Raw genomic sequence first — 13,483 nt, 5'->3', positions numbered from 1 at the left:
GCAGATCGTTTACCTTTGAAAGTTTTGTCAATTTTAGTATTTTGAAATTGACTTTTAAATGTCTGAAGAACTGTTTGTCATCGCCTCATGGTGAGGCGTCAGGGCTCTCAGAATCTCCACCAGAGCCTCAGTTAGTGGGGACTTTGCGCTTCCAAAGGTCAGAAAATCTTTCAGTTCTAGCTTCTGCTTCAGTGAGGCTACACTGTGGAACTCTCTCCCCAATGGCCTAAAACTGCAGACTAATATTAATGAAAACCTGCAACTGAGACCACACCTCCACCTCAGCCCATCAGCGTAAGAGCCGCACCTCTGCAGCAGCCAATCATCGCCCTCGGTGCGCTTTTAAGGCTCCATTAAATCATGGTGTGTTTACTTCCCAGCTGTGCTGCGACCCACCTCTACTGCTTCTGCCCACGGCTTCTCCCTGCTGCATCCTTCACGGGTCTCCATAGCAACACCAAGAAGACATCCCTAACTCCAAGCTGTTCATCCATACTGACTTTAATACATACATCGATATCTACCGCTGGGGTCTGATCGGCAAAACTAATATGCATATCAATAAATCTTCCTAATTGCTGCTTTTGTACGTATATTTTTGTAAGAAAGCTCAGAGGGGATCGGGCTTTTGCGGTGGCTGCACCAAAATTATGGAATGAGCTGCCTTTGCACATTAGACAGGCTTCTCCTGTGCCTGTTTTTAAATCTGTTCTTAAAACGCACTTGTTCACTTTGGCTTTTGACACAGCCTGAGATTTTGACATTTTATCAGATTTCATTCATTTGTATTTGACGCACCTTTTGCATTGTATTTCATCTTATGTTTGGCCTTTCTAGCACTTTGGTCAACTTAAGTGCATTATAAATAAAGTTGCCACTGCCATTTTGTCTGATTAAGTCGATCTAGGTTGAAACACCTTTACCAGAGAGCTCAAACAGTGGCTTAAACCGGGTCAGAGTTGTTCTCAGTGTGCCTTGTCTTGTGAAATAACGTGTTTTATTAAAAGCCCCAACAGGTGTTGGAAAGTAGCACATGTGCTATAACACTTAAAACAATGTTTGTCCAATGCTATGTCCATATTAGACAAATGAATAAAATCATCACGCGACCAACCAATCACTATTCAATTTTGTATCATCATATCGCCTTTAAGTTGATTTACATTTTGTCTTTCTAAAGATCAGCCCCTTTGTGATGTTTATCCAATCCACAGATTATCAGCAGCAGAGACTAATGTGATTATTTAAATGATGACTTGCAAATCCATAAATTAAGTCAATGAACACAAACAGCGGGGCCCGAAAATGTCACGGTAGTGTACGGGTGTGAAATAAGAAAACAGCATTTGATCAAACTCAATAGATCATTAATTCTTTGTAAAAATGCGGCTACTGAGTCTTGTTGGGCTTGTGAAATCTTGTCCCCAAATTCACTTGTGATCTTGTGCATAATTAGCTGCCGTGGTTGTGCATAGGGATGACACAGCAATCTCTCTCTCTCGCGCTGGATAATTATACAATTCTGGTGTCACTGTTGGACTGGCCTGGTTTCGTGGGAACACCGTGAAATTGGAAGCATACAACAAAGCATGCTCACATCACAGAAGCAGAATCAGAAGCAACTAGAGGACAGCTCAAGGTTTGAGATCAGCTATGTTTGTGGATAACCTGTTTTTACTTGATAGAGCAGCCGGTTGATGAGGTGAAAACAAACAGTAATGTTGGACGCCGTTCATGCTCAGACGGATGTTAAAGTTAAGTTTGCATCTCCGACTCTTTCAACTAGACTTGAACCATGCTGAAAGTTCATCAGCTGCATCATCATCATAGGCCTTATTTTTCAAAGCAAAGGTGTCTGGCTGTCCTCCCCTCATGAAAGTTTGAACAGAACTCAATGCAAAATTGATTTGGTTCATGTAAAACACAAAATATGAACCAATCCAATATTCAACAACCTGAAGTAGGAAAGAATATAAATTATGGATATAGTTTACTTCTCTTAAATCTACAGTAGACACTCCAAAGTCGCGTGCCAGCCCAGGAATCCATCGTCATGAAACAACAACCCATACCACATCACCACCTTCTGTCGTTAAATTCATAAAGAAAAAAAAACAACAGTTCAAAGAGTATATCTCACTTTTAGAAGAGGAAGACAAACTGATACTTACAGAAATTCCCAAATACTGTATGAAGACTGGAGGTGTCTCTATCCAGACCGTGGTAAATCAGGCGGTCACTGACAGGAGCAGATAAGGGTTGAGTTTGTGTGAGGTCGGATAATTGGACGTTTATAGAGAGATAGAAGAGCCCAGCGCCCAGCAGCTATGAAACACTGCTAATCTGCGGCTGGCATCGGGGAATGGTGTGTGAAGGAGCGCATCGGGACTGCAGACATGATAAGGACGGCTTTCCTCGAAGGCTGGACCAGAGACTGAGAGCTGTGGAGCAGAGGGCTGTATATTTGACATAAGACGAGAAAATATCACACAAGTGTCACCTAGTCCGCCAAACTGGGTCACACTTCAAACTACTTCTTACCACAACTTCAAGGAACTTTTAGACAGTAAGCTAGTGCGTTTGTAGACTGTTAAGAAGGTCTAAAGGTTGAAATGACATTTGAGGAATAACTTGTTCCTTTTTCAGTTCTCTTCACAAGTTTTCCTATCTTAACTATCTCCTAACTATCTTCTTAACTTCCTACAAGACTGACACCTCTGACCAAAACATTCTGATATTTACTGTTCCTCCCAAACCAACTCCAAACAGCATCTTATTTTTCTTTCTCCCATATCAAGTCAGTCTTCACCTAGAAAAACAAAAGCTCAACTCAGCTTTACAACTGCCAGCTCTGCCGCCGTCGGGCATGGGTTTGATTCCCAGAACCTTTCTGTGAGGGGTTTGCATACAGTATGTTCTCCAAGTGCTCAGGTTCATCCTTCAAGTGTATATTGTGTTGAAAATAAAGAAGTATGTAAGTAAGTAGTTTTAGTGTTCAGGTGTTAGTCCTGAATCGCTGCGACTGAGCCACGCTGCCACTGAGCCACGCTGCCACTGAGCCACGCTGCCACTGAGCCACGCTGCCACTGAGCCACGCTGCCACTGAGCTATGCTGCCACTGAGCCACGCAGCCACTGAGCCACGCTGCCACTGAGCTATGCTGCCACTGAGCCACGCTGCCACTGAGCCACGCTGCCACTGTGGGTCAACATGACCAGCATGTTTTTGGAGGTTGTGAAAACCGTAGCACCTGGAGGAAACCTGGCTGGCTGCCTTCAGTCTCCTCTGATCCTCTTCCTCCTGTGCAGCTCCCTCCACTCCACAACTGTCTTTCACCATCTTCTGGGAAGAGCTCCGCAGTTAATATGTTTTACTCTCCAGTGAACGTCCATTAGCCAGAACAATAGAAGGCCTGTGTGGCTTAGCTGCGAGTCTTGTCTGGATACCTTCTCCTTTGTCCCTTCCTTGTTTCCTTTAGCTCCTCTTGTGACGCCTCCACTGTGCTGCACGTGTGGGGGGCTCTAGGTGTCTCTTCAGTGTCTCCGAAGAAGAAATGTGTTGGTCTCAAATGGGTTTAGCTGATAAGCTAGCTGTTTACTTCACAAAAGAAAAGCTGATTTCTTCAGGACCATTATGGACTTATTGCAGTAAAAAATCCACCAAACCCCACAGAAACACGGCACAGACATACAAGAGTATCCAGTAAAACAATGTGGAACACAGAAACCACAAATGTAGTTCGCAGAAAAAGGCAAAAAATGCAGCTTTACCAAGAGAGAGGGAGGTTGCTGCTTGTTTTCACGTCGCCATGATGAAGCAAAGCCATAAGAAATGTTCCCAAAGTTTTGACCTGTGCAGCATATTCCCCATGAATTTATTAATAGTGGAAAGGTAATGGCCAGACACCAATCTTTGTATCTCATAATTGCATAATAAATAACACTGTAGATCAAAGTGTGGGGGTTGTTGGCCTCAGAGGTACATGGTAGCTCCCAGTAACAACTTTCATTCAGTGCAATTGAATACAATGGCAAGGCAAGGCAAGGCAAGGCAACTTTATTTATACCGCGCATTTCGTACACAAGGCAACTCAATGCGCCAATGAATAAAAGTTGTCCCTCAGTCCATCTTATGTTTTTTTTTTTTTTTCCAGTCCAAGACCTCTGATAATACTGTTTGACTTGAGTAGAAGTAGAAGCAGTAGTGATAATGATGAAATGTCTTCCTGAAAGACCTATAAGCTGCTTCACCTACCTATCTTTCATCATCAGCCTCACCTCCAACACCACCATCGACAGCCACGCCTCCGCTGCAGCCAATCATAGCTCTCCATCACCACCTCTGCCTCTGTCCTGATCTGCCTCTGACCTCGTCCTCCATACCGCCATATATGCACTAAAGATAATGCTTCTGTCTGAGTCACTCCTGGTTGTTAAAAATGGAGAACTTATTGACCGTGAAAGTCTGTAAAAAAAAAGTGTGGCCCTATAGGTGTCTTCTAAAGTTAGAAATGTCAGTGATACCATTTTGATTCATATTCCCGTCCCCTAATGTAGTGAGACTTTAGTTTGAAATACTGAAGTGGTCCTGGAGGAGAGTGGTGCTGCGGTCTGCTGTGATTAGTTTGCTCCCTTTGAAGTGCGTATCTGCTCCTCTGAGGAAGAGCTGAACAGGTGCAGGCCGAGCAGGTGGCCCCTTACGTATAAAGCACTGAGACGGGAGCGGCAACACACTTTCATATCATTCTGGGAGACACTGGCTGCACACACGTTTTTTGAAGTTTCACTTAATTGTGTTTGTTTGTTTGTTGTAATACTTCAGTGTTTGGAGCTTTACTGTTTCATTGAACATTGGTGGGAAAAGTCCAAGGTTATCAAACAATATTAGATCAGTTGTTACTAGTTAGTGTAAAAATAGTCTTGGCCAGTAACAGATTACTAAGTACTACTGTAATTAGATTACTTTTAAGGTAATGCAGTAATGTACCCCATTACAATTGAAAAACTGGTAAATATCAAGTAGCTATCCGTTATTTCATTAAAATGTCCGAAAGTTAGTAAAACAACAGTCGTAGATTTATGATGCATCAGCGCGGCCAATGTCATTCTTGACAGGAAAGCATCAAAACAAATATGGGGCGAGAAAAGTCAGCGTTTTCTGGCTGGAAACATAGACATTATTTTCAGTTTCTCTAGTCAAAAGCAAAGGATATTGTTGCCTGTTGTCGATCATGTGCAGGAACCAAGACATTCTTAACAACGCTGAACTTATTAAAGCACTTGGAAGGCAGTACATCAAGTTATTTCCCGACATTTAGGAGCGGCAGACCATTCTGGTTGGATCATTTTTTTAAACTAAACTAATGTAACTAGTAATCAGATTACCTTTGGTATAATGTGATCAAAGAAGTAACACGTTTATTTTTAGAAATAGTATTTACTTTTACAATGGAATCTTTTTTCTAATAATATTGCTGTGACAAATACTGCTGTAATTGTTAATACCGCTATTCCACTGCACAGCCAATAGCATGGCTGTAGCATGCAACTAACTAGGGATAGCTTTAAACAGGTTAGGGTTATGACTATCACCTTGAGGTGTGTCATGTTTCCATGAATTTATATAGTATAGTTTTGACATTTTAGGCACCATGCCATATTTCCACCCCACTACTATATCTTTACTGAGGATTAAAAATAATATGTGAATCAAAAAACAATACAAGAAACATTACCTTCCCGATAAGCATTAATTTAGTCTAATAAAGAGTAACTGGGGTGGATTTTTCTTCCTACAGCCAACGCACATACTAATCATTACTAAATCTATTGCACTTCTTGTAGTATCTAACACACCTACTACATATTATACTATATTCTCCTTATTTATCCTCCCTTAGTTGAGATTAAAATCCGTCAATATCTCCTACATCTTCTAGCCCACATTCTACATAAATAAACCCAGATAGTCTGAAAATATTATCACACAGGTTTCATGTGATCTAGAGACACAAAAATGTGTAGTTCTCGTTTGATTGAATTTGTTGCATTAAAAAGATAAGCAGTGTTACCCCGCCACACTCCCACACACACACTTGACATCTATCCCAAAATGCTATTGCCTAGGCGTTTTCTTCACTTTCTGCTGAGAGGCAGATCTAGCCCCCTCTGATTCTTCACGCACGCTCACTGACACAGGCGATTAATTAGGTTGGGGGGAGAGGAGTTCGTTTTAATTGGGAATAAGTGGGATTTTTCTTGGCCGTGAAGCAACAGAAGATGACAGACTGTGTTTATGAGAGTAAAGCCCAGCTGGTCCCAGAGGAGACAAGCCAGAACCAGACAAATGGATAGAGAAACAACACAAAACCTGGACAAACGCAGGGATTCATACACAGAACGGAAAAGGAGGAGGATACAGTATCTTCAGGTCAGATAAAAAGAGTTATTGGGGTCATTGCCTATGACTACAAATTACTGCTGGGACTGGGAAATATGTCTATACCCGGTATGTGTGTTTGCGTCAAAAGTGGGGGGATCAGCCCTTATATGTCCCTAAGCTGCGTAGCTCAGCGTACCAGTGCAGTTTTATTCTCTGTGTTAGGGTTAATGCTAAAATTAAGGTTAGGAGTGGGGACGGGATTGGAGCCTTTATGTCAGTCTCACCAGTGGGTGTACCAGGGGAACACTGGCTGCATTACGGTTAGGGTGTGGATTTTGTGGTAGGGATCAAAATAATCTGTGAGTACTTTTAAGAACAAATGTCAAATTGTATCAGGGCTGCCAACTTTGGTCGGTCCCGAGCTGGGTGGCCTTTTTCATGGCGATAGGGTCTCGTAATGGTATTAAATTCTAAGCCAAAAACAAGAATACGTTTTACATGACTGAGCACATCAGGAGCTGCATAATGGATCAGAGGGGATTTGGCACCACCCCACATGACCATCAGAACCTCTTGAAAGTGTGGGAGAGCACTCTGAAGGTGCATTCAGATCATAAATAATAATTTTAGCTGGTCTATTTACTGGTGTTAAAGAATTATATTTCTGGGCCCCTTTCAAATTGGGGCCTCTCAGCAAATGCCCAGTGGTCCCCTTCATCTTTACAGCCCTGCCAAAAAGTAGGCTACAATGACACAATGTCTGTTTCTTTGCATCAGTCATGCCAATTATTACCAACAAAAAGCAAGTAGCACGAGCTTTAGAAAATATGAAAATTTGATCCCTGCATTTTTCCAGTATGTTAGAGCATGTTTGATGATTAAACTTTGAATGTGATTATTCAATGTAATAACTACTTTTTCTCTGCCTATCGCTCGCGCAAAAGGGTAGTAAAAGAGGTCTAGCTTCAACGCTATCTCCGCTGTAACCGTTGTTTATTATTTCATTAGGACTTTTATTTCTCAAACTCGTTGCCTTATGCATGCTCACTTTGAGCTCCTCGTGGGACAGCAGCCGCGGAGATGACCGGGGCGGAGGAGGATGCAGGTGGTGGTGGAGGTGATGTCGCTTCAGAGGCGGCTCCTGTAGTCGCCCCGTCACTCACGGAACCCACGCGCCTTTTTCTCTCCCATGGCCCAGGAGACTGCTGGTGCTCTCTCTCGCTTTTTCTCCGCAGGCCGCGCTCACGTCCCGCGGGTCGTGCATTCGCAGTCCCTCTGCCACTCCTGTCTCCGTCCACCCCACTCCAGCAGTGACTTATGTTTTGCAAAATAAGCATGCACAACTTAAGTGAGCGTGTGAAGGCACTCAAATGCGTGTGTCTCACGGTGAAAGCACAAGATGCTTCACAGAGAACCATTATGCTAAAAACAAAAGAGTCACAACAGATTAAAAAAGCCTCTCTAAGTAAACGTGTCTTCAGTTTGGATTTAGAGACAGAAAGTTCAGTGATCACAGCACAGGAGGAAGAGCGTTCCCACCTCCACAGCATGACCTGGGGACCACCAGAGATGTTTGTTCAAAAGAGCACAGAGTCCTGACAGGATAGTGGATAGTCAGCAGCTCTGAGAGGTATGCTGGTCACAGAGCTGAGCTAAATCAGCCTGTGAGGAGACAAGCTGCAGTGCTCTGTACCCAATGAAGCCGGCAGAGGAGACGCTGTTTCAGGCATAACAAAAACAATAATCCAGCTTTAAGATAATATATGTGTGCATGGCCTTCTCCAAGTCAGCCCGAGGCAGAAACAACTTCACTTTGCTGAGGTCCTTCCTGCTATTCGTCTAAACCTTTAGGGGACAACAGAGCACACAATATTATTTTCAGTTCATCACTGTGTTGAAGAGTGTACAATTTACAAGTGTTACTGTTTTTGCAGTGGGTAATCAAAGAATGGATTTGGATGAGGGCCTGTAAATCTCAAAGTCTCCATGGAGATGAGCTGGAGACGTACCCACTCCCGATAAAGTCATGTTATAGGAAAGCTGAGCCTGAAAAATATCATCAATGAAAAATATCTGTCATAAAATAAATGCTTATATTTCAATTGTATTACTATGCAGTGTGGCTTTAAGGGAAAGTGGAAGAGGTAAGTTACTTTCCAAATACATATTAGTGGCCTCACAGGTGAAACACGGCTTCCTCATGCGTAGCCTCATCATTGTTTATGTAATAATCAATCAATGACAGAAATAGCTACATTACGCTCGCAGGCATGTACAGGAAGGAGGAGTTGTTCCCTCTTAAATTGAGAATCTGCAGAACAAAGTGATTGGACTGCATGAGTCATTTATCACATGTTACTGAGTTGGTATTTATTTTAGCTTCACTGTAAGGCACTTATTGATTGGACAATACGGTACTGAATGTGGTATAATCCAGTTGTTAATGCCCATTTTAATTATATTAATCTAACTTGGTTTACGTTACTGAAAACATTGTTTTTCTGCTCTCTTCTGCAGCCATGATTATGGATGTTACTGGAGGTTGCCATTTTGATGTCAATAAACACCCAGTTGGAAGCCAGTCGGCTGAATATAGCCAGAAAGTGGGGTTAACCGTTTTCCGTAGTCATTGTGAGAGAGTAAGACTTGGGGTACTCCTGTTTCACAAGAAATGTGCCATCCATCCATCCATTTTCTTCCGCTTTATCCGGGGCCGGGTCACGGGGGTAGCAGTCTCAGCAGAGATGCCCAGACTTCCCGATCCACACACACCTCCTCCAGCTGTTCTGGGGGGACCCAGAGGCGACACCAGGCCAGCTCGGAGACATAGTCCCACCACCGTGTCCTGGGTCTTCCATGAGGCCTTGTCCCACTAGGACATGCCTGGAACACCTCCCGACCAGGAGGCATCCGGAACAGATGCCCGAGCCACCAGCTGGCTCCTTTCGACGTGGAGGAGCAGCGACTCTACTCCAAGCTCCTCCCGGGTAACTGAGCTCCTCACCCGATCTCGAAGGGTGCGCCCAGCCACCCTGCGAAGGAAACTCATTTCGGCCGCCTGTATTCGCGATCTTGTCCTTTCAGTCATTACCCAAATCTCATGACCATAGGTAAGTGTGGGAACATAGATCGATCGGTAAATCGAGAGCTTTGCCCCCGACTCAGCTCCCTCTTCACCACGACAGACCGATACAGCGACCGCATCACTGCTGACGCCGCACCGATCCGTCTGTCGATCTCACGCTCCATCCGCCCCTCACTCGTGAACAAGACCCCGAGATACTTGAACTCCTCCACTTGAGGTAAGGACTCCCCACCGACCTGTAGAAGGGAAGCCACCTTTTTCCGGTGGAGAACCATGGCCTCAGATTTGGAGGTGCTGATTCTCATCCCGGCCGCTACACGCTCGGCTGCAAACCGCCCCAGAGCGTGCTGAAGGTCCTGGTTCGTTGAAGCCATCAGAACAACATCATCCGCAAACAGCAGAGATGAGATCCTGCGGCTCCCAAACCGGACACCCTCCGGCCCCTGGCTGCGCCTAGAAATTCTGTCCATAAAAGTAATGAACAGAACCGGCGACAAAGGGCAGCCCTGGCGGAGACCAACACGCACCGGGAACAGGTCTGACTTACAATGTGAACCAAGCTCCTGCTGCGGTCATACAGGGAACGGACAGCCCTTAGCAGAGGGCCCCGGACCCCATACTCCCGGAGCACCCCCCACAGGGCACCACGAGGGACGCGGTCGAACGCTTTCTCCAGATCCACAAAACACGTGTGGACTGGTTGGGCGAACTACCACAAGCACTCGATGAAGGGTATAGAGCTGGTCCAGTGTGCCACGACCAGGACGAAAACCGCATTGTTCCTCCTGGATCCAAGGTTCAACTATCGGCCGGATCCTCCTCTCCAGCACCCTGAAGTAGACCTTATCGAGGAGGCTGAGGAGTGTGGTCCCCCTGTAATTGGAACACACCCTCCGATCCCCCTTCTTAAAGAGAGGGACCACCACCCCGGTCTGCCAATCCAGGGGCACTGTCACCGACTGCCACACGATGTTGCAGAGACGTGTCAGCCAAGACAGTCCTACAACATCCAGAGACTTAAGGTACTCAGGACGAATCTCATCCACCCCGGAGCCCTGCCACCGAGGAGCTTTCTCACCACCTCAGTGACTTCAGCCCCGGTGATGGGCGAGCCCACCTCCGAGTCCCCAGCCTCTGCTTCCCCCTCGGAAGACGTGGCGGTGGGATTGAGGAGGTCCTCGAAGTACTCCTTCCACCGCCCGACGACATCCCCAGTCGAGGTCAGCAGCCCCCCACCCGCACTGTAAACAGTGTTGGTGAAGCACTGCTTTCCCCTCCTGAGGCGCCGGATGGTTTGCCAGAATCTCCTCGAGGTCGACCGATAGTCCTCCTCCATGGCTTCTCCGAACTCCTCCCAGACCCGAGTTTTTGCCTCTGTGACCACCCGAGCTGCAGCACGCTTGGCCTGCCGGTACCTCTCAGCTGCCTCCGGAGTCCCACAAGCCAACAAGGCCAGGTAGGACTCCTTCTTCAGCTTGACGGCATCCCTTACTTCCGGGCGCCACCACCGGGTTCGGGGATTGCCGCCGCGACAGGCACCAGAGACCTTACGGCCACAACTATGAGCAGCCGCATCGACAATAGAGGAGGAGAACATGGTCCACTCGGACTCCATGTCCCCAGCCTCCCTCGGAATCCGGGAGAAGCTCTTCCGGAGGTGGGAGTTGAAGACCCCACTGACAGAGGGATCCGCCAGACGTTCCCAGCAGACCCTTACAACGCGCTTGGGCCTGCCAGGTCTGACCGGCTTCCTCCCCTGCCAGCGGATCCAGCTCACCACCAGGTGGTGATCAGTTGACAGCTCAGCCCCTTTCTTCACCCGAGTGTCCGAGACACGCGGCCGGAGATCAGATGACACAACTACAAAGTCGATCATCGACCTCCTGCCTAGGGTGTCCTGGTGCCACGTGCACTTGTGGACACCCTTGTGCTCGAATATGGTGTTCGTTATGGACAAACTGCGACTAGCACAGAAGTCCAATAACAGAACACCACTCGGGTTCAGATCGGGGAGGCCGTTCTTCCCAATCACTCCCTCCCAGGTCTCACTGTCGTTATCCACGTGGGCGTTGAAGTCCCCCAGTACAACAATGGAGTCCCCAGTCGGAGCACCATCTAGCGCCCCTCCCAGGGACTCCAAGAAGGCCGGGTACTCTGCACCGATGTTGGGCCCGTAGGCCGAGACAACGGTGAGAGACTTGTCCCCAACCCGAAGGCGTAGGGACGCGACCCTCTCGTCCACCAGGGTGAACTCCAACACATGACGGCTGAGCTGGGGGGATATGAGCAAACCCACCCCAGCCCGCCGCCTCTCCCCGCGGGCAACTCCAGAAAAATGGAGAGTCCAGCCTCTCTCCAGGAGTTGGGATCCGGAACCCAAGCTGTGCGTGGAGGTGAGCCCGACTATATCTAGTCGGTATCTCTCAACCTCCCGCACAAGCTCAGGCTCCTTCCCCCCAGCGAGGTGACGTTCCATGTCCCGAACGCCAGAAGCTGCGCATGCGGACCAGGTCGCCGAGGCATCCGGACCAGGTCGCCGAGGCATCCGGCCTCGACTGCCACCCAGTCCTCTCTGCACCCGACCCCTACGGATCCCTCTGCGGGTGGTGGGTCCACAGGAGGGCAGGCCCACGTCGTCCCTTCGGGCTGTGCCCGGCCGGGCCCCGTAGGCAGAGGCCCGGCCACCAGACGCTCGCGTTCAGGCCCCAACCCCAGGTCTGGCTCCAGGGTGGGGCCCCGGCTGCGCCATGCCTCGCGACGTCACGGTCCTTGATATTATACTGTTCATAGAAGTCTTTTGAACTGCTCTTCGTCGACGAAGAACAAGAAATGTGCAATTTCCCAATTTTTAGACAGCACACTTTGAAATTGGATTTGCAATTCAGTCTGTAATTTGCTTGCAAACTGCAATTTTGGGGCCAGTTTACACAATAATATTGTATAGGAATCAAGTCCAAAGCCAAGCTAAGAGAAATGCCCAGTCTTTATTGTAAGAACAGAGAGGCCAGGCTGTGGATAGCACTGTGGGCAAAGACCATACAGTGGTCTCAGGGGGTCCAGGCGTATGCATGAGAGCATCACGCGCTCAGCCTCAAAATATGGCCTGTCACGGACTAAAGACTCAGTTTACCATTCTGTTTAAGGTCAGGTCAAAGCATAACCAAGACTTTAATAACAAGAATCTGGGGCAAAACAATGTCAAAGGAAGGACCATACTAAAATGAGGTCATTCAGGACTATAATAGAGATTGACCATCCACAGTCAATGCCGATGGACAATAAGCTCTGCCAGTATTTTAATGCTTTAATGCTTACATGTAGAGTCAGTCAAATTGAACTACTTTATATAATCAACATGCCCATACTTAAAAGCCAATAACTGTCAATCTATAAAGAGCAAATATTGGTCTGACACTGTAAATCAGTCTCTGGAATAAACGTGAACTAAATGCACCAGAGCCATGGCTAAATGAGGACTTAACAATTATCAATTCACTGTATACCAGTGGTCTGTCCAGCTTACAGTTTGAGAAGCACTGCCATAGACCAGAGCGTTAAATCTTCTTATGAAACACAAGCAGACAGAGACAGCCCACACAAACACACAGTAATAATGATGTGCTGCCTGGGTTGGTCGTATAAAAGATAACAAAATGATTTTATTACATGTTCATCTTTTGACAGACATCACAACAAACTTGCATGATTGCTCTGATATGAAGTCGTCCAACACCATAATTATGAGGCATATGATTATACCCAGTACCAAACTAGTAAAACAAACATGCTGCAGAAACAAGGAGTCAGTTGGAACACTTGGTTCAAAGCCATGTTCAATCATTTAGTACAACAAGATTTCAGAAAAAGCTGGGACATTGCAAAATATCAACATCGGCAAACTATTATCTTCACAATATTAATACGTCTCACTCCACACAATAACATACTAGTTTGTCTTATTTCTTAGCCGTTTTTGATTTTTCGGTGACGATATCCCTAGATATGTTGCAAATGAAG

This window comes from Gobius niger (assembly GCF_951799975.1).
Source record: "Gobius niger genome assembly, chromosome: 6".
NCBI classification, from domain to species: domain Eukaryota; kingdom Metazoa; phylum Chordata; class Actinopteri; order Gobiiformes; family Gobiidae; genus Gobius; species Gobius niger.
The sequence above is the reverse complement of the archived record's forward strand: the minus strand, read 5'-3'. Positions refer to the sequence as shown.